Consider the following 27,532-nt stretch of genomic DNA (forward strand, 5'->3'; position numbering starts at 1 on the left):
TTTTCTAAATTGGCATGAAGCCCAAGATCCTTGAAATTATCATGCACCTCTTTTATAGCCACCCAAAGATAGATATTATTTGTTTTAGTATTGGAATGACAATGTACTTCAAGTACTTGCAGTTGTTTAAAAAGTGTATATACAGTTGCAAAAAAGTTTAAAAAGAAGATAATTTGTGTTTTGGAATGGCTAAGTCAGGGTCCATACCTGAACCCAACTGAGATGCTGTGGCATGACCTGAAGAGTACTCATTATGCAAGGTATCCCAGAAATGCTGATGAACTGAAACAGTTTTGTATGGAGGAACGGTCTAAAACTCCTCTTCACCATTGTGCAAATCTGATCAGCAGCTACTGGAAACATTTGGTGGAGGTTATTACTGCTAAAGGAGGTTGCGTCAGTTGTTAAATACAAAGGTTCACATTCTTTTTCCAGCCTGGACTCTGAGTGATTAAACAATGTGTCATAAAGATATGAAAAGTTCAAAAAAGGTTCATTTTATTGTTAAAGTATGCATGTGTAGTACAATTCTGATATTTGTCTGCTCCTGATAGCCATTAAATATGGGACGACCATGGGTGTTGATGAAAAAAAGACATTAACTCGCTCCCCCAACCAGAACGAAAAAAAAAGCAAACCCGCAGACCCCAAAATCACCCCCCTCACCTGCAGCAAAAGCAGTCATAATAACATTCAAAGACCCCCTTCACACAGTGGTGCAGTGCTAGCTGGAGCGTACCGGAGTGCGTCTGGCACATCTTTAAGAAAAAAAGCCAAAACAAACAAGCTAATTAATTAAACGCAAACAACAGGAATTCTGCAGATGCTGGAAATTCAAGCAACATACATCAAAGTTGCTGGTGAACGCAGCAGGCCAAGCAGCATCTATAGGAAGAGGCGCAGTCGACGTTTCAGGCCGAGACCCTTCGTCACCTAATTAATTAGGTGTCACCCAGGGTGATTTGAGTATCTCAGAAACTGCTGATCTCCTGTGATTTTTACACACAACAGACTCTGGAGTTTACAAAGAATGGTGCCAAAAACAAAAAAAAAGTCCAGTGAGTGGATTGAACAAGATGTTTTCGCTCACAGAACAGCCACTTGCTGGATGTTTTTTTTTTATTTTTGATACTCAAATCACCCTGGACAGCACCTAATTAATTAGCTTGTTTATTTCAGCTTTTTTCTTAAAGATGTGCCAGATGCGCTCTGGTGCGCTCCGGCTAGCATTATACCACTGCCTACACATAACAATCCCCGACTCCCTCACCCACAGAAAAGAACAGCGACAGTAGTACCAAATCCCCACCCCTTGTACCCATATTACGATTGTTTGTGTGTTATTAGAAGATCGGGCCACATTTTATGAGTAATTAATGTAGCAAAACAGGTAACTGCAAAGGTTTCACAAACTTTTTCTGGCAGCTGTATGTGTATGTAGGATATAGAATGTACTTTTAGAATACATTGTATTAATTAACATATTGAATATTAACATCATTCACTTTTGAGGATTTGTATATCTTTAGAGATTCATTTCCAAACTTTTGTTTGTTAGTATTGTGGATTCTGGTTAATTGGGACACATCAGAACCAGTACAGTTTGGCACAATTATGTGGCTGCCCCAGTTAGCCAAGATTTCATGGAAATTGTTAAAAATGTTTAAAAAAGACAAACTGAATAACAAATTGTGTATTTAAATGTAATGCAGATCAAAATGAAACACTATCAATACTACTACAGTACTATAAAACTGTGTATTAATTCCTTATTGTTATCAGTGGAGGAGTTCATCCAGCGTACCTGTACACTGCCATGTTGTTTTGATTGTAAATGAGAAAAAAGTGCAGACTCCTAGTGTAGATAATGAACTGCCTTCATACAATGACATCAATGATTTCATCCTTCAAATATTTTTCTGGTAATATTCAAGATGATTGTTGATATCCTCAAATTCTTTGTAGTTCGTAACTTGTTAAAGTAGTGAAATTGCTTCATTTTCACTCCTGGTCATCTCCGGCATCTCCAAGCCTGAATGTTTAAAACTGCAAAGCAGTTCAGAAATGTCTTACTACTTATTTCTCATGAACTACCATGTCAAAAATCACTACTTTTTGAACACAACTGAACACAAATGACACTATTTAAAAACTGTTCAGCAATAGTCTTCTGCCTCAATTAAGCAGCATAGTATCCTAAATAAGTGAAGGGAATCCTGGTTATTTTCTTGATTAGTTTTTTGTTTTTAAGAATTATTCCAAATAAATGGCTGCCCCAATTAACTGATTATGCAATTAACTGATTATGCAATTAACTGGTATCCACTGAATTTGATTATTGCATATATTCACATATAGTGCTTGAATTTGTTTTTGACACTTGGGTTCATTGTACTAGCATTTAATTAATAAAAAAGTTTTACATTGCCATTAAGTTTTACATTTTCCTGCCTATCTTTATTATATTGACAAATATTCAGCTATCTCTATAGTCTTCAGTAGTTCTGCCATGACAACTTTCGGCACTCTGTATCATACAGAGGATGCTTTTGTTGTTTGTGTGAACATTAGAAATTTAAAGAGGTTAGAATAGCAAAGACCACTGGTGTTCAGTAGACTGATCCTACTATCATGAACATGTATTTATTATAGTTATTCTATTCCTTTTTCCTCAAACCTTTCCCCACCTTCTCCAATTTTCTTGCTGTATTCAATTCAGAATCAGAATCATGTTTATTATCACAGGCATGTGTTGTGATATTTGTTAACTTAGCAGCAGCATTTCAATGCAATAGAAGAAAAAAATAACAATTAAAAATAATAATAATTACAGCATACATATATTGAATAGATTAAAAATCATGCAAAAACAAATAATATGTATTAAAAAAGTGAGGTAATGTTCAAGGGTTCAATGTCCATTTAGGAATCGGATGGCAGAGGGGAAGAAGCTGTTCCTGAATCGCTGAGTGTGTGCGTTCAGGCTTCTGTACCTCCTACCTGATGGTAACTGTGAGAAAAGGGCATGCCCTGGGTGCTGGAGGTCCTTAATAATGGACACTGCCTTTCTGAGACACCGTTCCCTGAAGATGTCCTGGGTACTTTGTAGGCTTAGTTAGCTGCTCCATAAATTCATTGCAATTTACTATGCTATTAAATTTAACTAGTAACTATCATCCTGACTAACTTTAAGGGTTATTAAAAAAAAAGAACATCAGGAGAAGTGTATTGGTTATGTCCAGAGCTGCAGACTTAAATCGGGACAAAGAAAGCCTTTTGGTTGTCAAGTGCATATCCTGTAGGGTGATTGCAACACTGGATACAGCTGTGAATAATAGGGAAGGAAGGCTGAAGAGAAGTAGGTCTTGCCCCTGCTTTTCTCATCACTTGCTCTAAATGCAGTCTGGAAGCAATGTCCTTCAGAACCTGATTAGATTAATTGACATTCAAGCTTCTTATCCTAGGTATAGTTCATCAGCCAACAGAGGCTTAAGGTGGGTTCCTTGTCTATTTTTGACCTGATGATATTAATCTCAACATTGAGCAATCACAGATCAATTCCCTTCCAACAGGATTGAAATAAAAGAAGATATTCTGAGTATGTTACATGATTAATCTCTAAGGCTGTTCTTCCACTTACGGCTTTTCCCTAGATGTAGGTTATGTTGCAGGTTTGTCTGGACCGTGCACTTTTGTTATGTTTGAAACTGCTTTCCAGGTGGTTTATATTAGCCTTTAATTTCTTTTAATAGAACTGATAGACCTATTAAGGCCCTAATTAATGAATCAGAAATCATATACGAATCAAGTGGGTTTTTACAACACTCTTGTAGTTTCATGATGAATGCTACTTCTAACATTACAATTCTAAATGTATTTAGTTAACATGAAAATTTAAATTCTACAGGTGCTCATGTGGGATTTGATCTTTAGAGTATGGACTCAACCTCTGAATTGGTTATTTACCTGACTAGATCACCATTCATTCCAGCAGAGGCCACATTTGAAATATTGTGTTCAGTTTTAGATTCCCAGCCTTTCAGTAAAAGAATATACTATGTATTGAAGATATTTCCACAAAGAACAGCACAGTAGTGATGGATGGTTCTAGAATTTGGGATCTGAATTGTAATAATGTTTTCCCAGAGCACCCCCAAGCCAATAGTTATTTTATATAAATACATATAAAATGTTATTTAAATATTTTATTGACAAATTGGTTATTTTAATAGTATGAGCTCTTTATTCCTTTACATGTCAATTGTGAAAAGTAATGCTTACATTAAAACATTTTTAAAACAAATTAAATTAGGCTGAATTAATTGGGTCAGAGATAATTTAGAAGATAATCATTTGGCCTTGGATATCTCTCCCCACTTTGGAATATTAGACACATTGCTCTGTAGGTCATGGCGCTTCATGTATACTGTATATTGAAGAATTATTTAAGTGTAACGAGAGTTTCTGTCTCACTGATCCTCACAAACACTGGTCTCTCTGAAAACGGGCTGTTGCCCATTTTTTCTCTTGTCCTCTACCAATTATCTCAAATCTATGCCACATGGTAATAATTATGTCAAAGGAAGTAATTATTTTCTATTTAACTTTCCATGCCATAAGAACATGGGAGCAAGTGTAGACCATCGGCACTTTAAGCCTGCTCTGTTATTCATGACGATTCAGCACTATCCCCACATCCCATGGTTCCTTTAATGTCTAGTAGTCTGTTGAGCTTTAGTTTGAACTAGTATAGCAGCTGAGCCTCTACAGTTTACTGGGCTCGACAGTTCATCCACTGAATCAATTCTAAACGCTCAGTGTCATCTGGGTGAAGAAATTTTAAGTCGTAAATTCTAATGGCCTACCCTTAGTCCGAAACAGTGTCCCCTGAACTGGACTCAGTTGGAAAATACCCTCCATGTCTAACCTATTATGTGCTTCAAGAAATTTATTTCCATGAGATCTCCCATTGCTCTAAACTATGTGGAATACAGTCCCAGTCTCCTCAATCCTATCAAGCAAGTGGATTATCTCAGGAATCTATTGAATGAATCTTTGCAGCACTTCCTCCATGGGAAGAGTCTTTCTATGGACATGGAACAGTCTTTTTCTGTTGTCAATGTCAAAAAAGCTAAATTAAATCCACTGTGATTTAATGTTGTAAAACAATAAAACATGAAAACTTCCAAGGGGAGGTGAATACTTTTTATAAGTACTGTATGTTATTTCTGGTTTGAATTATTTTTAATCTAACTATTTAATATAAATATATATCCATGCTGTAATTGATCCCTTATATTGTTTTTGTAATTTGTTCTCTATCCTGTAAGAGAACCCTGTAAGCATGAAAGTAAGCTGCCAGACCACATTTCCTTTTAATGCTTCAGTTATAGCTGAAGTATTTTGTCTGTCAGCACCAATAACTAGCTGAATTGTTTTTTTCATGAACTTCCTTGCAGTGTTGTCTTCATCTTTTTTTCCTGAATTTCTACTCAGTTCTTCACGCCCTTATCATTCCAGTTTAAACCTTCTCCAAAACTGTAAAACCTAGCCACAGGAATATTGGAACCAACCCTGGCGGGATGAAAGACATCTAACCTATACAGGTCAATTTTTTCCCAGAACTGATCATAGTGATTCAAATTTTTCAAGCTCTGTTCCTCACAACATCCCTCCAGTAATGTAGGTATCTACAGTCTAACATATTTCTATACTCCTAGTAGCAGCAGGTGCTACTTTTCCTTAAAATCTATCTGCAAGACCATAACCATTTCTGTATCCACTTTGTTGATTAGGACTGTTCACTTTTCACCCTCTTCTTTAAGTGTTCTGCAGCTTTTGTGACGTCCTTGACCCTGCCTGGTTTAGAGAGTATGCATTATGATCAGAGATTAAGGGAGCTAGGGCTTTACTCTTTGGAGAGAAGGAGGATGAGAGGAGACACGATAGAGGTGTACAAGATAATAAGAGGAATAGATTGAGTGGACAGCCAGCGCCCCTTCCCCAGGGCACCACTACTCAATACAGGAGGACATGGCTTTAAGGTAAGGGGTGGGAATTTCAAGGGGGATATTAGAGGAAGGTTTTTTACTCAGAGAGTACCATGCACTGCTTGAGTCAGTGGTGGAGACAGATACACTAGTGAAGTTTAAGAGACCACTGGACAGGTATATGGAGGAATTTAAGGTGGGGGCTTATATGGGAGGCAGGGTTTGAGGGTCGGCACAACATTGTGGGCCGAAGGACCTGTACTGTGCTGTACTATTCTATGTTCTATGTTCTGACCTCAGGAGGTCACATGCTACATTAATTATTCTGCAGATGCAGATATGCTGCTTCCATGCTAACTGTAGAGCACCCTACATCTATTACTCTCTCGATATGTATTGTGAGTGCAGTGGTGTTTGATGTCCAATGAATTGAATACTACAGTTGAAGGCAAGAAGTCAAGGAGTTTGGGAAGTGTTGTGAAGTTGCTTGCTTGCTTTTTTTCCTACCTTTTTGGAGTCACTTTGTTCTTTCACTGTCTTGAACTGTGGGCCAATCACTTCCTGGAAAATTATATCCACAAAAATACACAGTCACACAAATGGACTGCAGCCATCAGCTATGGCTCAAGCTCAAAACCCAGATCTCAAGTTCCTCTATTTTTGTGCATTTTGTCTTGGATATGGTTGGGTCTTGGGTGCCATATTCAGTTTTGTTTTCTGTTAGCTAATCTATGATGTATGAGAAAACAACTTTCCTTTCTTTGCAGCTAATTGTTTCACTTGCCAAAGTCCTGAAGTTCATATTCTGCAGAACTGGAAATGTGTGCATCAGTGAAACACCTGTATCGACACTAGGACATCAAAAAGCTAGGGTTGGCCCTTGCTGATGGTAATTACCATGAAACCTCATTGAGATGCCCATTGTTTATACATAACGATTGGACAGAGTTTCCTTTTATATACTCATTTGGTTTTTATTTCATGGCTTGACATTTTGTAGCATATTATTTCCTGCCAATTTCCTATTGCGAATATAGCTGACATCTGCAACCACAAGTTGGTACTTGCTTACAGTTTCCTTGTAATGGTTAATTTGCATTCTAGTTAACATGAAGTTAATGTTCCAGTGCATGAATTGTCAGATTCTTTCTGATAGACACGATATATTTGGACTATGAGTTGCTAAACTCATAAATGCTATACACAGTGAATGTCACACAAATGATGCCAAAATTTGAATTGATAATTGGGTAAAATTGAATAATATTAGATAATCAATATTCCAATGAATGAATATTGGAATGCACCCTTGAACTACTGTATGAAATTGTGCGAAGGCTCACAATTGATGGAGATGTATAAACTTTAAAAATTTATATGTAATTATTTACTTTAAATCATGAATTGTTGGTTATTTAGTATGGAAGTATGCAGCAGGTGTTTTTAATGTGTCATATTAGTAATACTTTTAAACAGATGAAGATGTCCTAGGGAAGCTGAGAAACATACTTGCTCATCTCTAGTGCCCTTGTAACTTTGTATGCAGAATATTCTCTCCGCACTATTTCAGCATTTCTGGGATTGACTTCAGTCGAATAATATTTATCAGAATGGGGTGTGAGTTCGGGGTATCATCAGTTCCTGATCACCACAGATTTTACACTTGCTGCCACAAGTAACAAATAATTTTATTGCATTCCTAAGATGCATTAATGCCATTACTAGCATTTCCAGTTGGCTTGGTTTGATAAAATATTTTCTTGAAATTTCAAGTAAATTTCATAACTTGGCAACACTTTCTCTGTTGCAGTGCAACCTATAGATAGCAGACAGTATCATAATGCATAGAGGATGGAGGTTGTCCATAAGTTAGAAAATACACAAAAAGCACTTGATATGATAACTGTACCTCCTGGGGAAGGGGAAGTGGGGCCCCAGTATCTGCGAGTCTGCTGGATGCTGAAGAAAATGGCCTGTCCTGAGATACAGTATTAGAAGATTGTATGCACGTGCATAGGGAGGAACGGGATTTGTTTGCTGTAGTTGCCTGTTAACTTTTATTTTATTGTGCTGTGTGTTGCTCTGCTGAGCATTGGGGGCAGGTATGCTGTGCTGGTGCCGGAATGTGTGGTGACACTGGCGGCTGCCCCCAGCACATTTTTGGATGTGTTGGTTGTTAAGTCAGTTGGTATGTTTCACTGTATGCTTTGATTTAAGTGTGGTAAATAAATTTGCATCTGAACGGCATCAAAAGCCCATATTACTAATTGAACACAATTACTAAAATATGGAGAGAAGGAGGAGATGAGTTTTGCAATTCATAGTGAAAGGTTTTACTACACTTCACATTATTATCAAATGGGCATTAATATTGAGAGGCTGGTGGCCAAAATTGTGATCAAATTGGGAAAGAGGGAGAAATGGAAAGGGAATTACAGAATTAAATATATTTGGAGCTGACGGTTTAGCTGCCTGCGAGTAAGCAATCAAATTTGGGCAGGAATGAGCTATAATTTAAGGGATATCTATACTCTTCCCCCACCTTTTTATTCTGGCATTTCCCCCCCTCCCCTTACTTCTCTGTCCTGAAGAAGGGGCTTGCTTGAAACGGCTCCATAGATGCTGCCTGACCTGCTGAGTTCCTCAGCATTTTGTGTATATGTTGCTCTGGATTTTCCAACACTGCGGACTTTCTCATGTTTATCTCTACATTTTGATACTTTTTGGGACCAGGTCAATAAGAATAGGGGTAATGAGTGAACATGAATTATGATAAGTTGGGATATCAGAGGGAGATTGGAAATCTGGTTGAATAGTACCATAACAACAACCTCTCGCTTAATGTCAGCAAGACCAAAGAGCTGATGATTTACCACAGGAGGAAGAAATCAAAGCTCCATTGAGCAGGTCATCATTAGGGTATGGGAGGCAGAGAGGGTCAGTAACTTTAAATTCCTGCTCCACCATTCACTAAGATCAACTAGCCAATCTATCTCACTCCAGTCTCCTCATCACCATCTGAGATTCTGCTGACAATAGTTGTATTACAGTATCAGCGAATTTATAGGTGGTGTTTGAGCTGTGCCTAGCCATGCAGTCAGTGAGCAGCGGGTTAAGCACACAACCCTAAGGAGCGCCTGCATTGATTGTCAGCAAGGAGAAGATGTTATTTCAGATCCACACTGACTGTGGTCTCCCGCTGTGGAAGTAGAGGATCCGGTTGCAGAGGGAGATACAGAGGTCCAGGTTTTGAAGCTTGAGGGGATGATGGTGTTGAATGCTGTGTTGCGATCAATTAAACAGCAGTCTAACATAGATATTGATGTTGTCCAGATTGTCCAAGGCTGAGTGGAGAGCCAGTAGGTTGTATCCACTGTAGACCTGTTGTGGTAGATGGTGTAATAGTCAATGCCTTACATGGAAGTTTACTGCTATGCCTGAATACTGGATTGTAGCATAATTACAGAGACATTGGAACTGACATTTTCATCTTGCCCCCCTCCCCAACACACCTGTAATTGTATCTTCAGTGACTTGCAGGCCTTGTGTTTATTTCTTGATAAGGAGCTACCAGACAATTCACATGATTATGAACCTTTACTGGGACTGCAGCAAATTTTGTTTTGATCCTGTGGGCAGGATTTGTGGTTGGAAAGCCCAAATGCACCATCTGTTCATATCATTTTGTGATAGTGCTGTACAAAATCATGTGATTGTGCAAAGCAGCCATGTTTCAGATAAACTAATAATTCAAAATAAAAAAAATGTATGTTTTGATAGTACTTATTAAATCACTTAGCATCAATTATCATGAGCTTGCAGATGCTCAGGCATGCAAAGTTGAGAAAGGCCTTTTGACTTGGTGATTGGAGTCTTTAATATTGGCGTCATATCTTTAGCTGATAAAGATATAAAAATGCTTGAAAATGAACTGTAATAAAGAATTACATTCTTAAACTTACCTTCAAGCAATCCATGCAGGCGAGAGTGAAGTGCTCCATTTTGTTGAATTCTAACTGTTGATTGCAGATAAACATCTTAAAAGTTTAAAAATAGGGTCAGATCATCATTCTATCCAAAGTATTAAGCTTCAGATTCAGATTTATTTATCACATGTACACTGAAACACACAGTGAAATGTGTTTGTTTGTATCAACAACAAATCTAATGGTGTGCCTGGAGCAGCCTGCATAGATCGCCACACATTCCATCGCCAACATAGCGCACCCACAATGATCGGCAGAACACAACAAGGAACACAACAAGCCCTTTTCTTCTCTCCCAAACATTCCCAGGAACAGTCCTCCAACTGCAGGACAGGCATCTGAGCCTTTAGGCTTCGATCATTGGACTACAACTTCTGGACTTCCGATCGACCTTCACCTTTGATCTTCGGTATTGACCCCAGATTAGTTGATAACCAGACCCCACAGCTTGAACTCCGAGTATGCCGAATGATGAGCTCTGTCCCTCCTGCTGTCACGGACACGCACACATCTGTGACAGCTCAACAGCCATGGATGTCCTTTATTCCCTTGTCCATGTTGCTGGCTTTTCATAGGCAGAGTGGAGGCTCCGACTCCTGAGGTCCTTTGTCAACTGTCCACGTCACTGGCCTTTGAATGTGAAGCCAATAACCATGGAAATATGTTATTTAAAAAAAAAATTGAAGCCTGCTAATTGCAAATTTTGAGGCCTGGCGATTTCTTTCCAATTTAAAAAAATATTTTGAACTAAAAGAAGTGGACTAAGCCACATGGTCCCTCAAACATGCTCCATTTTTCAAGAATAGATATTTGAGCATGCACATAGATAGGAGAGGTGTAGAGGGATAAGGACAAAATGGGCATATGGGACTGGCTTAGATGGGAATCTAAATTGTACTGCTCTATCAGTCAAAATCATGGCTGATCTAATCATGAACTCAATTCGTTCTTCCTGAAAGCAGAATGACAGGCATTGTAAGTGTTGGATGTATGTCCTGTTCCCATTTTTTTTATTCCCCTGAAGTATAAAATTCAGGCTGAGATGGCTTATACCTAATGACTCTGCTTCTAGAGCTTTCTGAATAGAGAATTCCAAATCAACTTTTTGAGAGATGAAATGTCTGCTCTTCTCAGTCTTACCCCTAGTATTGTGAGTTATCCCTCAAATTCTAGATTCTCATGACAGAAGAAAGATTTTAACAGCAACTACTGTCTCAACCGCTTAATCTCCTATGATTCAAGCTGATCAACTTTCACTCTTTTAAACTCTGATGTATAAACTTAATCTGCATACTATTTCTTTATAGGATAATTCCTTCAAATATGGAATCAGTTTAGTGAGCTGTTTTTGCATTGTATCCAAAACAATATATCATAAATTAAGTAGGCTAAAACTGTACACAGTATGATCAGACAAAAGTCATGTGCAGCTGTAACAAAATTTCCCTATGGTTTGCACTCTGTCTCTGTGGCAATAAAGAATAATAGAGAGCTGAGGCTGAGAATGATTTTTGTGCTTTGGGGGAATTCATGGTTTGTGAGAACCAGACAGATTTGTGGTAGTTGACCTCTTGTGGATGAATTACTTTGTAGGTTTGAGGGACCATATGGTTTAGTCCTACTTGTATAATCTGAAAAAATTTAAAGTGGAGGGTGATTGCCAAGTCTAAAAACATGGAATTCGTAGATTGCAATTTACTTTTTGCCCTCTTGTGGCCAGAAAATGAATATGCAGGTACGGCCGATTACTCAGACACTCAGTTCCTGCTTGGTGGAGGATACCAAGTCTTCTCTGAGCAATATGAAATAGTCTCAGATAATTTAAATAATATACTTTTCCATTCTTTGTTTTGAAGTGAATAGCATAATTTCCCCATAATATTACTCAATTTGTTGTTTTGAGCATTTTCTTAATCTTTTCATATCCCTTTACAGACTTTGTCTTCATCCCAAAGCAGATGCTGGAAAAATTAAACAAGGTAGAAAATGCTGGGAAAACTCAGCAACTGTGGAAAGGGAAAAGGTTAACGTTTCAAATGAGGGGCTTTTGATCAAACCTGAGAAGGGAAATTAAATTGGTCTAGCTAGCAGAGAAATCTTGGTGAAACCCCGAGAATTTCTGATAGAGTGAACACATGCAGTACCTTGGAAAAAGTATTCAGTCCTGCCCCCCCCCCCACAACTATTTTCACATTTTACTGTCTCACCTTCTAAACTTAAAATATATTAAAGTAGGATTTTTGAGCTAATCTACAAAACATTGTGCATCATGTCAAATCAAAAAAAAATTCAAAACCTGTCAACAGTTTATTAAAAATTAAAAACCAAAATTGTGAGGCTGAAAAAGTACTCACCCTCTTTGTAGTTAGTACGCTAACTTTCCTCAGGTACAATACTGTATATTCCTTTAACAACTCACTCAATTTGTTGATGTAGAAAATTGGAGGATCACCTGTTTTCAATAAATTCATAAGAATAAATACTCCTCTCTCTGTAAGGTCCAAAAGTATGGTAGATTCTTAACAGATCAAACCAAAATGAAGACAAAAGAGCATGCAAGACAAGTCAGAAAAATGATAATAGAGAAACACAAACCTGGAGAAGGGTACAAGACTATATCAAAGGCGCTGAATATGCCTCGGAGCTCACTGCAGTTCATCATGAAAAAGTGGAAAAAATCTGAAACATGGCCACACTGCCTAGGTCAGGTCGCCCCCTAAACTTAGTCCCTGGAGAAGAATGGCACTTGTAAGAGAGAGGCTATTGTGATGCCAGTGGTCACTCTATGAGTGAGCTGCCAAAGTCAGAGGCTACAACTCGAGATGAAGTTCATGGCACCACAATCTCTAAGGCCTTGCACATAAAGGGTGTTTATGGAAAAGTGGCAAGAAAGAAGCCCTGTCTGAAAAAGAACTTATCCTCGCCTGTCAAAGCTTTGCAAAGCATCACTTAAAAGATACTGTAAAGATGTGGAAGAAGATTTTGTGGTCAGATGAGACTGAAGTGAACTTATTGCCCTCAACACTAAGCGGTACTTGTGGTGTAAGTCTAAAATAACTACACATCAGCCAGGTAACATCATCCCTACTGTAAAGTATGGTGGTGGTAGCATTATGCCAAGGAGATATTTTACAGCAGCAAGGACTAGAAATCTGGTCATGATTGATGGGAAGATGAATGCTGCTAAATACAGAGAAACCCTGGATAAAAAACCTGCTAGCCTCTGCCTGAAAGCTTAAACTGGGGAGGAAGTTAATCTTTCAGCAGGGCAATGGCCCAAAGCACACTAACAGAGCAATGATGGACTGGCCTCCAGTGAAGAAAATTAATATCCTTCATTGGCCCAGTCAGAATCCTTAACCTGATCAAACATCTCTGGCAAGACCACAAGATTGCTGTCCACTGCTGCTCCCCAACTGACCTGGCACATCTTAAGCAATTTTTCAAGGAAGAATGGGCGAATCTTGTTCTATCATATTGTGCAAAGCTAACAGAGGCTTAACCAAAAAGACTACTGGCTGTAATAGCCGAGAGGTGGTTCAACTAAGTATTGAGCAAAAGGGGGAGGAATACTTCTGAACTGTTGACAATTCTGGTTTTGCATTTTTAGATTTTATGCTTTATAGTTGGCTGTGCATTTTAAAAAAACAGGGCATGTAATTCACAAATAAAAATTCTCAGTTAAATTGATGAAAATCCCTGGTTATAATACTCATTCATGTGAAAAAAGGGTTGGGACCTGAATACTTTTACAAGGCACAGTATAGCTGATTGGTTAAAATTGAATAATTTGTTGCTGATGCTCTGGTATTCTGGGGCACGTTCAGTAAGCTTGACTATATATCTATATGCACACACGCCAGCACATGTGCCCACGTGCACACACACTGAGCAGGTGGTAATTGTTTTTAAATAGGAAATTTCTTATCAAGTTTTTTAAAAACTTTTTCTTCTGTTAGTTGCTTCAGTTTTTTTAAAAACTGCATTTTGACTAGTAAAATATTTTGCTACAGTCCAACAATTTTTAACCAAAAGTTTATCACTAACGTTTTACACAATAAACTCTCTGTCTTTGTGCTCACGTAACAGTTTAGCTAATAGTCTTACATCAAAAACTGGAATGCATGTGTCCAGGTGAATAAACTGAGCATTTTCATTGAGGTCAGGTTGGACTGTTGTTTGCAGGGTGCAGTTGTCTTCACACTTGCAGTGAATTTTGAGATCTTTACCAAAATGACAAAGTAACAGGAGAAGTACAAGCACTTTTTCCTCATTTAACTACTGAGCAGTGTTGGGTGCACCCCGTTTAGATGAAGACAGTGATTCCCAGTGGGGGGCAGTTATGTGTCCTAAGGGAGTGTTGGGGGAAATAGAAGTCATCTGGTGGGGGGGGGTGGTGGCATTCGAGACTCTTGGGAGAGGGGGTAACTGGCACCCTAACTTGAGGCGCGAGAGCTGACTGATTGTGTCAACTTGCTGCCGTTGTCAGCATCCGATCAGCATTCCCAGTTTGCATTAATTTTTAGATATTAATTTAGCCCAGTTAATGATAAATAATCTACGTATGGCGTGATCCTTATGATTCTGAAGACGGCGAAGTCTTGAATTCTAATCCTGCTATGAAACAAACTACAGAAAGTGCATCAATACAATGTTACATACCCAGAGTATGGTTTTATTGTTACTGTCAGATCAGTGACACCCCATGTGTCTTATTTGTAATACTGTACTGTCTAATAAAGCCATGAAACCATCAAGATTGCAGGAACACTTCTGTAAAAGACACTCTGAAAAGGCTACTCAGTTCCAGAAGATGAAGGCGTTTGATAAGCATTACACTTGAGTCATTTGCCAAGAAATCTAAAAATGACCTTGGTAGTGGCCTCATTGCTTCTTATAACATTTCAAAAATGATAGCAGTGTGGAAATTCTTATACAATTAGTGAACGATTAATAATGCCTGCTGTATCAGACGTGCTCACTACTAATCTCAAAATCGATACCAGTAGTTTAAAACTAATTTATCTGAGTAAATAACTCTGTAGCTCGTCATATTGATGAAATGAGCAAAGGTATTGAGTATCCAGTTGTGCAGAGAGCTACAAAAAACAGAATTTGGGATATAACTGGATGAGTCAACTGTGCGAGTCAATGAGGCATTGCTAAAGGCATATGTCTGGCATAAGAGAAAAAGTTTTATGAAGAGATTCTCTTTTGTAAAAAGTTTAAAAAAAATATCAACAGACAGTCAATCTACAATGAACCCAAAATGTATATTGAGGATAAAAGTATTCCAATTAGGAACATGATTTCTTGTGCAACAGATGGTGCATCATATATGACAGGTTGCCATGATGGTTTAGTGGCACTTATGGAAAAAAAGAAATTTCAAGTCTGTTCACAATCCATTGTGTAATTCATCGTCAACATCTTGCAACTAAAAACCTCAGCCAGCGACTTTTTTTCCCAGCATGACTCTTGTAACATCTGCTATCAACAAAATTAAAGCTCATCCATTTAATGGCAGAATAATTCACCAGTTATGCCAAGATAACGATGAAGAGTTTGAATGCTTGCTTGCTTCACATTGAAGCGTGTTGGCTGTCAAAAGGCTGCTGCTTGAAATGTTTCTTTGATCTTTTCAACACCGTGGTTGAATTTTTGCTCATACTCGACCAGATTTTGGGAAACAAAATTGAACTTGTGGTATGTGGCCACTGTCATATGAAGTTTTCTGGTCTTTGGAAAAGAGCCAAACTGCTCTTCATTGCATGTACGTCCTCCTACCTTAATGAAAGTGGCTTCAGTGCAGTGAACCACATACTCACAAAAACCAGAAGCTGCTTGGACATTGTTATGTGTGGGGACCTGACGCTTTTGCTGTCACAACTTGAACCAAATATTTCAACTCCTGCTAAAAACCATCAAGTTCAAGGATCACATTGATGTCGAAGCTACTGTACAGCACTTAGGTACAGTGAAAGCCAGGTTTAAAGACAAAAATTTAAAACAGAATTTTTTTTTCTCTCATTTTAGCATATGGTAGAAATGTTTTTGCACTGTGGGGTGCCGGAAAGTATATTGTGCCTAAGCATTGACAAGTATGAAAGTGCTTTAAGGGGCCTAAAAAAGGTTGGCAAACACTGGACTAGGATTATTTAATCAAATATATGATGCTTCTGACATGTTCTTTGTCTGCAACAGTACGTTTGCTCTTTGGTCTCGCATTTGCCCATCCTCTCCTCCTGTATATCTTTTGTGGTGTCATCCCCATTTTGTAATTAGCTTAATATTGTTGCCTGTACTGGGATACAGTGAAAAGCTTGTCTTGCATGCTGTTCATACAGATCAAATCATTACACAATGTGTTGAGGTAGTACAGAACGCAGAATAAAGCATAACAGCTACAGAGAAAGTGCAGTGTAGGTAGATTGTGAGGTCAAGAGTCTATCTTATTGTACTGGGGAAACAGTCAGTATTCTTATAAAAACAGAATAGAATCTGTTCCTGAGTCTGATGACACACTTTCAGTCTTTTGTATCTTCTCCCTCGTGGGAAAGGAAATTATAGACCAGTTAGCCTGACCTCAGTTGTTGGGAAGATGTTGGAGTCAATTGTTAAGGATGAGGTTATGGAGCACTTAGAAACAATAGGACAAAGTCAGCATGGTTTCCTTAAGGGGGAAATCTTGTGTGATGAACCTGTTAGAATTCTTTGTGGAGATTACATGTAGGATGGATAAAGGAGATGCAGTGTATATTGTATATTTAGACTTCCAGAAGGCCTTTGACAAGGTGCCACACATGAGGCTGCTTACCCACTTAAGATCCCATGGTATTACAGGAAAGACACTGGCATGGTTAGAGAATTAGCTGATTGGTAGGAGGCAGCGAGTGATAATAATAGGATTCTTTTCTGGTTGGCTGCCAGTGACTAGTCGTGTTCCTCAGGGGTTGGTGTTCGGACAACTTGGTTTTATGCTGTATATCAGTGATTTTGTTGATGGAATAGATAGCTTTGTTGCCAAGTTTGCTGATGATAGAAAAATAGGTGGAGGGGCAGGTAGTGTTGAGGAAATGGGTAGGCTGCAGAAGGACTTGGACATATTTGGAGAATGGGCAAGAGAGTGGCAAGTGAAATACGATGTTGGAAAATGCATGGTCATGCACTTTGATAGTAGAAATAAATGTGCAGACTATTTTCTAAATGGGGAGAAAATCCAAAAATCTGAGTTGCAAGGGACTTGAGACTTGGGAGTCGTTGTGCAGAACAACCTAAAGGTTAACTTGGTGGTGAAAATGCAATGTTAGCATTCATTTCAAGAGGTTTAGAATGCAAGAGCAGAGATGTGATGCTGAGGCTTTGATGGCACTGGTGAAGCCTCACCTTGAGTATTGTGAACCTTTTTGAGCTCTCATCTAAGAAAAGATGTACTGGCATCGGAGAGGGTTCAGAGGAGGTTCGCAAGGTTGATTCCGGGAATGAAAGGGTTATAATACAAGGAGCATTTGATAGCTCAGTGTCAGCACTCGCTGGTATTTAGAAGGATGAGGGGATCTCATTGAAATCTTTTGAATATTGAAAGACCTAGACATGGTAGATGTGGAAAGGATCTTTCCCATGGTGGGGGAGCCTAGGACAAAAGGGCATAGCCTCATGGAGGGACGTTCATTTAAAACAGAGATACGGTTTCTTTAGTCAGAGGTTGGTGAATTTGTGGAATTTATGACCATAGGCAGCTGTGGAGGCCAGTTCGTTGGGTATATTTAAGGCGGAGCTTGATAGGTTCTTGATTGGACATGGCATCAGAGGTTACGGGGAGAAGGCTGCAGAGTGGGGCTGAGGAGGGTTAAAAAGGGTCAGCCATGATTGAATGGCGGAGCAGACTTGATAGACCAAATGGCCTAATTCTGCTCCTATGTCTTATGATCTTAGGTATAGACAGAGTCCACAGAGGGCAGGCTTGTTTCTGTAATGTGCTGAGCTGTGTACAGAATTCTCTGCAGATTCTCGCGGTTGCATGTACAGCAGTTGCCAAACCAAGCCGTGATACATCCAGGTAGGATGCTTTCTCTGGTGCATCAACAGAATTTGTTTTGGATCCCTTTTTGTTGCTTCCAATCTTTTCACACACTGCTCTATAATTCTCAAGAGTGTTACATTACAAAATTACTAGATGTTTGTGCAAACAATCTTGTAGGTAATTTCTTGCAAAGAATGTGTCACCATCATGGTATCTTAAGAAGAAAATAAAGGGAATTAAGTGATTGTAATGGTCAAATGAATGGAGTTAAATTTAGCTGTTAATAATTGTTTTCTTGTTGGAATGGGAAATTAACTTGTATTTAGGATACATTGGAATATATTAATTTAAACTCAGTGTATGCTGTAATCATTTGCATTCATGCATTTAAGTAGAGTAATGTTCTAGAATACAAGAACTTTGATTTTTTTTTCCATTACCATTTTATTCTGATGAATATGAAGAAAGGCTGCTTGATGATTTTGGGAACTAGAAACAGTTCACTATGCTTCCACGTTAATCTCATCAGTCTGTGCTTTAACAAATTGTTCTGTTTTTCTTCTGCTATCCTCCCAGAAACTAAATGCACCTTTTATAATGCAATTATAGTCAGGATGTTGATGACCTAGGGATACAATAATGTATATTTCAGGTAATTTTACATGCATTGGGATTAATTTCTCTTTCTTTTCAAATCTTTTTATTGTTATATTATACAGGAAAAATAACATGAGTACATTGAAGTAACAACACTTACAATGTCTCAAAAAAGACATTATCTTAAAGATTGAAAAAAAATTCTGTGATATCAAAAAAAACCTACTAAGCAGAAAAGTGAGAAAAAAAGGGAACCCATTAGATGTACAACCCTGGAGTCATGCGTAATACAAAAAGCTTCTAAAAATAAACATCAAACCGCCAGCAAGAAAATATACTAAAAAATTTACAATTAGATCGTGGAAAAGTTATATCAATTAACTCAAATGATAATAATGAGCAAATGAGCCCCATCTTTTCTCAAAATCAAATAAAGGTTCAAAGGTTCGACTTCTAATTTTCTCCAAACTAAGACATAGCATCACTTGAGAGAACCATTGTGACAAAGTGGGAGCTGATGTATCCTTCCACTTCAACAAAATGGCCCTCCTAGCTATCAATGTAACAAATGCAATAACATGTTGGTCAGGGATTAATTTCTCTTATACAGGTTTGGAGCCACACATTGATCAAGCTGCACAAATGTTCGACCTCTTACACAGTTAACTGGGATACGGGGAGAAGGCAGGGGATTGGAGCTGAGAGCATAAATTAAATCAGCCACGATGAAATGGTGGAGCAGTCTCGATGTGCCAAATGGCCTAATTTCACTCCTGTATCTTTATGGTCTTAACTGAGACTTAAACTACTAATTAGCATATAACCGTTGATATTTTCATGTGATATAATGGTTTATGAAATTCTAAAGCTGAAAACGTGCAGCCACTTGACCAGCTAATGAAAACATTACATTTCCAGTGCTTTTCCATCTAGAGTTTCTTTTATTCTGCAGACACCATTTCTTTTGAACAATTGCAATATTCTTGAGCAAAAAACAAGCTGCTGGAGGAATTCAGCAGGTCAAGCAGTATCTCTGCAGGCAAAAGAGTAGTTGCTTGAGACTGCATCAAAACTAGGAATGAAAAGGGGAGATATAGCCAGTATAAAGAGGTAAGCGGGGGCGGGGGGGAGGGATGAGATCAGGAGGTGGATCTAGGTGAGAAGGGGTTGATGGGTAAATGGAGTCAGGTAGGAGAAGGAGATAGCAACAGAAGCTGGGAGGTGATAGTGGAGAAAACAAAGCTGTGTGGGGAATGGGGTGCAATATCTGCCTGTGGCCATCAAACTTTCCAACTCCTCCCTTGGAGGGTCAGACACCCTGAGCCAATAGGCTGGTCCTGGACTTACTTCATAATTTACTGGCATAATTTACATATTACTATTTAACTATTTATGGTTCTATTACTATTTATTATTTATGGTGCAACTGTTTCGAAAACCAATTTCCCCCGGGATCAATAAAGTATGACTATGACTATTTCTGGTCTAGATGTGTGGCATGGGCTACATTAATTGAATTGACCAGTTATAAAGTTGCACAAAATGAAGATGCTAATTTTAGACCCATCATTGATGATGTGGTAATACTCATAGAGTCATAGAAAAGTACTGCACAGAAATGGGCCCTTTGGCCCATCTAATCCATGCCAAACCATTTAAACTGCCTATTCCCATCAACCTGCACTGGGACTGTAGCCCTCCGTACCCCTCCATGTACCTATCCAAACCTCTGAATGTTGAAATCAAGCTCGCGTGGACCACTTCTGTTGACATCTCGGTAAACACTCACGATACTCTTGAGTGAAGAAGTTTCCCCTCATGTTCCTCTTAAACGCTTCACCTTTCACCCTTAGCCCATGACATCTAGTTGTAGTCCCACCCAACCTCAGTGGAAAAAGCCTGCTTGCCCTTACCCTATATAAACCCTTCATCATTTTGTGTGCCTCTGTCAAATCTCTCAGTCTTATACTTTCCAAGGAATAAAGTCCTAACTCAGGTCCTCCAGACCCAGCAGATTCCTTGTAAATTTGGCAAAGGAAAAGTTCAGAGTTCAAATTTATTGAAGTATGTATATCATAAACAATCCTGATATTCATCTTTTTGCAAGCACTTACAAAACAAAGAAACCATAATAAAATCACACACACGCAAGACTGCCATCTATCCAATTTGCAAAATAGGTCTAATCATGCAAATAGTTTTAAAAGAAGTAAACAAAAGCACATGGAACATGAGCTGCAGAGTCCCCAAAAGTGAGTCCATAGCTGCGGAGTCCATTCAGTGCTGAGCCGAGTGAAACCTGCCCAGGATCCCGATACTTGCCGGGCAAGATCTGCTCCTGAGCTTGACGGTGTGGACCCAAAACTTAGTGAGAAGAGAGGGAGACCGGTCATATGCAGGTAGATGCTGCTGAACATCTCCTTATTTTCCACTCCTGTCCATGAAGAATTTAATCTTGGTGGACGTTTCAATTGACACAGTATAGTGGGAACCCGTCACCGGTTCATCTTCTGCTATCAGGCGTCGAAACAGGGTCCACCCCAGTGATGGTCGCCCCAGCCATACCTACATTCTCAAGAGTCTAGTTCACCAAACTTCCAAAAGATCACAAAAGTGCCAGATTGTTAAGGTGGTTCAAGTGTACACCCTTAAAAGGGCAATTGCCAACTGCAGTCTGCAGCGATCACAGTTCAGAAGATGTATATCTACTGGAGTATCTAGCAGTTTTGTGAGTTGTCTGCAAAATGCCGTAGTTGGTTGCCGGCACTCATCATTTGTGTGGTCACACAGTCACAGTCTGTAAGGTTTAAACCAAAAATCTTGTTTAGTCATGTCTTGGGTTTAAATAAATTGTAATTGTTCTTTTATCAAATCCATTAAAAGCTAGTAAAGAGGGAAGTTAGCATAATTAACCATCAAACCCATAACTTACCCTTCCTACCAGCTGTTGATTTTGGATTAAACTGTTTGGCAATGACGTAGAAATTAGTTTTTTTAAAGGAGTTAATAGCAACCTGCTGTGTTAATGACAGATTGTAGCAAACGTTTGGACGGTTAAGCATATTCTGAGTGCATTCACTTTTGAGTACAAAAATCATTTATTTTCTCTGTTAGAATTAATTCAGAATCTATTTTATAAATAGTGCTTTTTTTTATTGTTTTGGTACCACATTGATTAGTTGTGTTTAGAGGTTATAATTTTAAATATGGAAGAAAATTAAGTGCAGATGCTTGTGAGTTTAAAAAAAGTGAATATACAAGAACAATGGCCTGTGTTAATTGGTATCCTCACTCACACTAAATGTATGGTTGGTTGTTTGTTAGTTTCCTATTTTCATGATGTGCATTCAGTCCATTTGATATATTTATGTATCAATCATTAAATAGATGATCTTATAAAAATCACATTAGCATATTTTAACTATCTTTGTTTTACAATATGTCTATAATGAAATTAGTGTATTGTCACTACTGGCTTGAATTGTGATAAAAGTCTGATTTTTACTGTAGTCATTAGTTATCCTTCATGACAGCTATTCTGTAGGGTAGAAAGCTACAGAGACTTAATTACCTCTGAGAGAAGCTTTTTTCTGATAAGCCCAACAGCTGTAGTTATCAGCTGTTATTCTTTTTGTTATCATATATAATGAAGCATTGCTGTATCACACCACATAATTACTTTCTTGATGGCAGCTGTTACTTTGACTATTTTTTATGTGCTTCAGAATCAATAGAAAGTGAGTTCATTAAGTTTGTTTATTATTTGAATTTTATCTTCTCTTCACAGCAGAATTATAGTTTGTATTAATGTCCATGTTGCATATTAGAATTTGTGACCCTTGAGCCTGGGTCCATAATCACATTGAACTTGAGTTACACACTCAACAAGCTGAAGGAACTCAGCAGGTCAGGCAGCATCTACTGAAAAGAGTAACCAGTCGATGTTTTGGCTGAGACCCTTCACCAGGACTGTTGAAGTGTCCTGATGAAAGGTCTCGGCCCAAAACATCGACTGTTTACTCTTTTTCATTAGATGCTGCCTTTCCCGCTGAGTTCATCCAACTTTTTGTGTGTTGCTTTGGATTTCCAGCATCTGCAGATTTTCTCATGTTTGCGTAGAACTTGAGTTTACTTTACATGTGTTGGTCACTTTGCCTTCCGTTACTCGAGAAAGTGAGTTGCTTACTAGCACAACTTTCATGTTGTCTATTACAATATTGCTCCCCTATTTTATTCATGTTGATATATAATGCAAACAGGATCTTACAGCTGGATCACTATTCACCTTGGACCTTTTGTCAAGAATAATACCTTGCTAATTGCATACAGTGCATGCTGAATCATTTTTGTTAACTTTGAATGTTTCCTGTAATGGCACCTTGTGTGTACTAAAGTTTGCCCTTTGTGAAGTGTGCCGCCTACCAACTAATCCTTCATGGTCTTCGACTGTACCGTTGTCTGAACAGGAAATAAAAATTTGCACTTAAGAAATTTGTTTGGGGAAAAGAAGAACAATTTTGCTGTCATTTTGTGATAAGAAGGTAATAGGCTTTGCATTATGGGAAGACCCGATAGGGACCATTTTCTATGAACGCAGCCATCCCCCTACCCACCCCTAATGAAATCTAGGGGTCACCTATTTAATCTTTATAAACCTATGCGACCCATTTCTTTTCTGTGGATTAATATACAAAGCTGTAAATTATATTATTTGTCATTACAGTTACTGTAGCATGTTTGTAGTCTTTTTGATTTATGTTCTCTGAATTCAGTGAGTCAAGTCCATTAGCATCAAAATACTGTTGCTTCTCCACAGCTTCTATTAATGTTTCTAATTTGGTGTTTTGTTTTGAAATGGATGAATTCACACTTCTCCCTCTTTGTACTCCATCTGCTATATTTTTGCTCACTCTATATTCCTTATGACACAGGAGGTACATTCAGTCCCTCAAATCTGTTATTTGCTTTCTGCATAATGTCATCAACCCTATCCCTCCATTATTTCTTTCTCTCACATTCCTATTACCTGTAGGTTAGGGGACTGTGTGTTTACAGTAGGCAATCAACCCAGCTATTGTAACTGTGAACAAAGTCACTGGAGAGGCACTGAAGCTAGTGATATAGAAGTGTTTATTCAGCATTTGAAGCACTCTTGGAAGAAGAAGTCTGCTCGACCCAATATTACATGACATTTTATATGCCAAAGATCAAAGGTAACAACAGGCCATTTCTATAGTTAGTGTGTCTGCAGTGCTTCCTTTGAATTATATATAGTTTGCAAACACCACCTTCTTTGCACACATACTCCAGATATCCAAAATGAATGTTAATCCCTACCTACTGTATGCCACATTCATGCATATACAGGTAACTGAGGTCTAAGTGGAGTGTTTCTTTGTTTGTGATTGACTCCAACCTGCAGCTCCAGAAACCCCAATGTTCTGAGCTGCGTTTTAAATTCAGTCTGCAATCCACATTCTGATCTGAAGAATGGTTGCTGTTGAAATTATTATTTGCTATGTACCCTAACTCCACCAACAACTAGTACACCTTTAGGAAAAGGAGGAACCTGGAGCACCCTGCGGGAAACCTAGGCTGTCAACTATAGAACGTGCAAGCTTCCCACAACACTCGAGATCAGAACTGATCCTTCACAGGTGCTGTGAGGCTGCTGTACTGTGTGCAGCACTACTCTGTTACCCCTCCTCCACTGAGCTTTCTGATTTCTAATGAGAGATGTTGTAGCACTTTTTATACAAAAATTGATTAACACTACCTTTGGTGACTAGGTCTGTCTTTATTTATCCCAAGATGGAGCTGGCAGTGTACAGTGATGGTTTGCAGATAGCTCAAAAAGCTTGTTAGTACTACATATCTTTCTTCTGAACTATGATCAGTACAACCTGCAGCCTTTACTTTCCCTTAAACAAATGTGCTTTTGAACCAACTAAACAAATTAGTGATTGTATGATCTCCTGAGGGATTCAGTGAACTTGAATTTCAATAGTGCAGTTACGGCCAGGGCGGCCATTGCTAGGGGCTGTATCGAGGCCTGAGGGCAGAAAATGACCATGCTTAGCTCCATTAATCTGCACCAGTTAAAGCATCGAGCCAGGTTAAAATGTTGGAAATCGAGCCAATATTCAGTACCTTCTGCCTGTGTTTGACCCGTCTTCCTTCCTTCCCGCGACTACCATCAGGCAGAAGGTACAGGAGTCTTCGGTGGTGACAGGACAACTGTGTCCTGGTCAAATGCATCCAGGTCATTGGCGTCCCTGGACATTTGTGTCCGTTTTTCTTGCGTCCCAGACATTTGTGTACCAATATATGTACAAACCCCATTTCCAGAAAAGTTGGGATATTTTCCAAAATGCAATAAAAAACAAAAATCTGTGATATGTTAATTCACGCGAACCTTTAACTGACAAAAGTACAAAGAAAAGATTTTCAATAGTTTTACTGACCAACTTAATTGTATTTTGTAAACATACACAAATTTAGAATTTGATGGCTGCAATACACAACAAAAGTTGGGACAGAGACATGTTTACCATTGTGTTACATCACCTTTCCTTTTAATAACACTTTTTAATCGTTTTGGAACTGAGGAGACTAATTGTAGTAGATTTGCAAATGGAAATTTTGTCCATTCTTGCTTGATATAAGACTTCAGCTGCTCAACAGTCCTTGGTCTCCGTTGTCTGATTCTCCTCTTCATGATGCGCCATACATTTTCAATAGGAGATAGATCTGGACTGGCAGCAGGCCAGTCAAGCACACGCACTCTGTGTCTACAAAGCCACGCTGTTGTAGCCCGTGTAGAATGTGGTCTGGCATTGTCCTGCTGAAATAAGCATGGACGTCCCGGGAAGAGACGTCGCCTTGATGGCAACATATGTCTCTCTAAAATCCTAATATACGCCTCAGAGTCAATGGTACCTTCACATACATGCAACTCACCCATGCCGTGGGCACTGATGCACCCCCATACCATCACAGATCCTGGCTTTTGCACCTTTCACTGATAACAATCTGGATGGTCATTTTCATCTTTGGCACGGAGAACTCGATGCCCGGTTTTCCGAAAACTAGCTGAAATGTGGACTCATCTGACCACAGCACACGGTTCCACAGTCTTTCGGTCCATCTGAGATGAGCTCGGGCCCAGAGAACTCGCCGGCGTTTCTGCATAGAGTTGATGTATGGCTTCCTCCTTGCTTAATACAGTTTAAAGTTGCATTTCTGGATGCAGTGACGGACTGTGTTGAGTGACAATGGTTTTCCGAAGTACTCCCGAGCCCAGGTGGCTATAATTGTCACAGTAGCATGACTTTTCTGTGCACTTTTCCAATCTTATTTTAACTCTGTCCCAACTTTTGTTGAGTGTATTCCAGCCACCAAATTCTAAATTTGTGTATATTTACAAAATACAATTAAGTTGGTCAGTAAAACTATTGAAAATCTTTTCTTTGTACTTTTGTCAGTTAAATAAAGGTTCACGTGAATTAACATATCACAGATTTTTGTTTTTTTGCATTTTGGAAAATATCCCAACTTTTCTGGAAATGGGGTTTGTATATTTCATATTAAATTTGTGTCCCAATATGTGTATATTTCATAAAAGGTATAATTTTACATATTCGTGTAATTTTTAAAATCAAAAACAGTTTTATTAAAAAAGGGATTATAGCATGCATTTTATTGATTAAAAAATTTGATTTATAAGTCCAAACTTAAAAAGTATGCATGTTGTGGGCAACCCCTCATAAGAAACTTAATTTGTCCTCAGGATTATAACGTGCAATTAATGATTGAAGGCGCTTATTGATACTGTTATTTCTTGGTTGGACAATAATCTTTCTTTGGTAGTCAATTTTCTTCTTTGTGGCCATAGCTTCCGCTTTCTTCAACGCATCAATTAATTTCCAAACAGAGGGGTGTTGACAAGTAATTGAATTTTGAATAGCATTATGCCACCCCTCTAAACTATTGTTAGATCTAGGCAAGTCGTTCATTGTTCGATCATGAACATTCCAAGTTGTGGTGGAAAAGCTTGCTGCAATCCTGTGCCCACATCTACCTCTTGCTTGGCCAATGTATGTAACTTCAAAGTATGCGATGAATTCGGGAGGTAAGTCATGATCTTCACTCAGATCCAAGAAGCCTGTTACCACATCATTTACTGGAAGGAAAGCTAATGCAGAGAAACATCTAATTTTTAAATTGAATTCTTGATCTTCGTTATATTGTTGTCTTAAACCAAGGTCGCATATTTTCTTAAGGATGGATTTTGACAAATGAAAAATACATGAGCTTATTGTTGCATTAGGATATGTTTCTGCTATACTCTTTCTTGCTCCTATTTCAAAATCCGTCAGCACTAATTTGGGATTAAGTTGAGGGCGAGTCTGCAACAAAAGACTGAATAGGCGGTCATATGTAGAAGAGCAAAAGCACAGGGAATACTGAATGTACCATCTTGGACATGGATGCAGTACAATTGATAATAGATTTGTGGCAGATTTTAGAAGTGCCATCTGCTGCCCAATTCTGAAATCGTGTCAAGTCATCCAGATCCTCTTCAGAAGCAAAGATGAGCATTCTATTTTCATCATTTATGCCAGTATCAATTGCAAGAAACCATTGTCCTGTGGGGAGAATACAATATTCTTCTGGTATTTCGTAATTACATTTTTGGTTTGGTATAGATGAAGAATTTTGTGCTTTCTGTCTCCAACGATGAACATTTCTCCCCATTGCAGAGACAGAAGGCACTTCTGCCATTGAAAATTCATCATGTTTTGACAAAGTTGTTCCAATGAGATGTCTTGTTGGTTCTTGTGAGGATATCGCAGTTTTTCAACTCTAAAATCGATCCTTTTGCTCTAATTGCAGCAGCAGAAGAACCATGGTTATGCTCATTAATTCGTTTTGTT

The 27,532-nt window shown here is 38.6% G+C and overlaps 1 protein-coding gene and 1 long non-coding RNA gene across 2 annotated transcripts in view; one reads left to right on the top strand and one right to left on the bottom strand.

Annotated features, from left to right (window-relative positions):
* ppp2r5eb (protein phosphatase 2, regulatory subunit B', epsilon isoform b) overlaps window positions 1-27,532 on the top strand; it is a 122,300-nt gene that overhangs the window by 37,677 nt on the left and 57,091 nt on the right. The window lies entirely within an intron of this gene.
* LOC134353193 (uncharacterized) lies at window positions 8,638-12,393 on the bottom strand. The gene is made up of 3 exons (XR_010019564.1): window positions 12,331-12,393; window positions 9,953-10,027; window positions 8,638-9,371 (listed from the first exon to the last, which is right to left on the bottom strand). It is a non-coding gene; the product is annotated as an uncharacterized LOC134353193 (long non-coding RNA).

The sequence above is a fragment of the Mobula hypostoma genome, chromosome 1, assembly GCF_963921235.1.
Source record: "Mobula hypostoma chromosome 1, sMobHyp1.1, whole genome shotgun sequence".
Lineage (NCBI taxonomy): Eukaryota > Metazoa > Chordata > Chondrichthyes > Myliobatiformes > Myliobatidae > Mobula > Mobula hypostoma.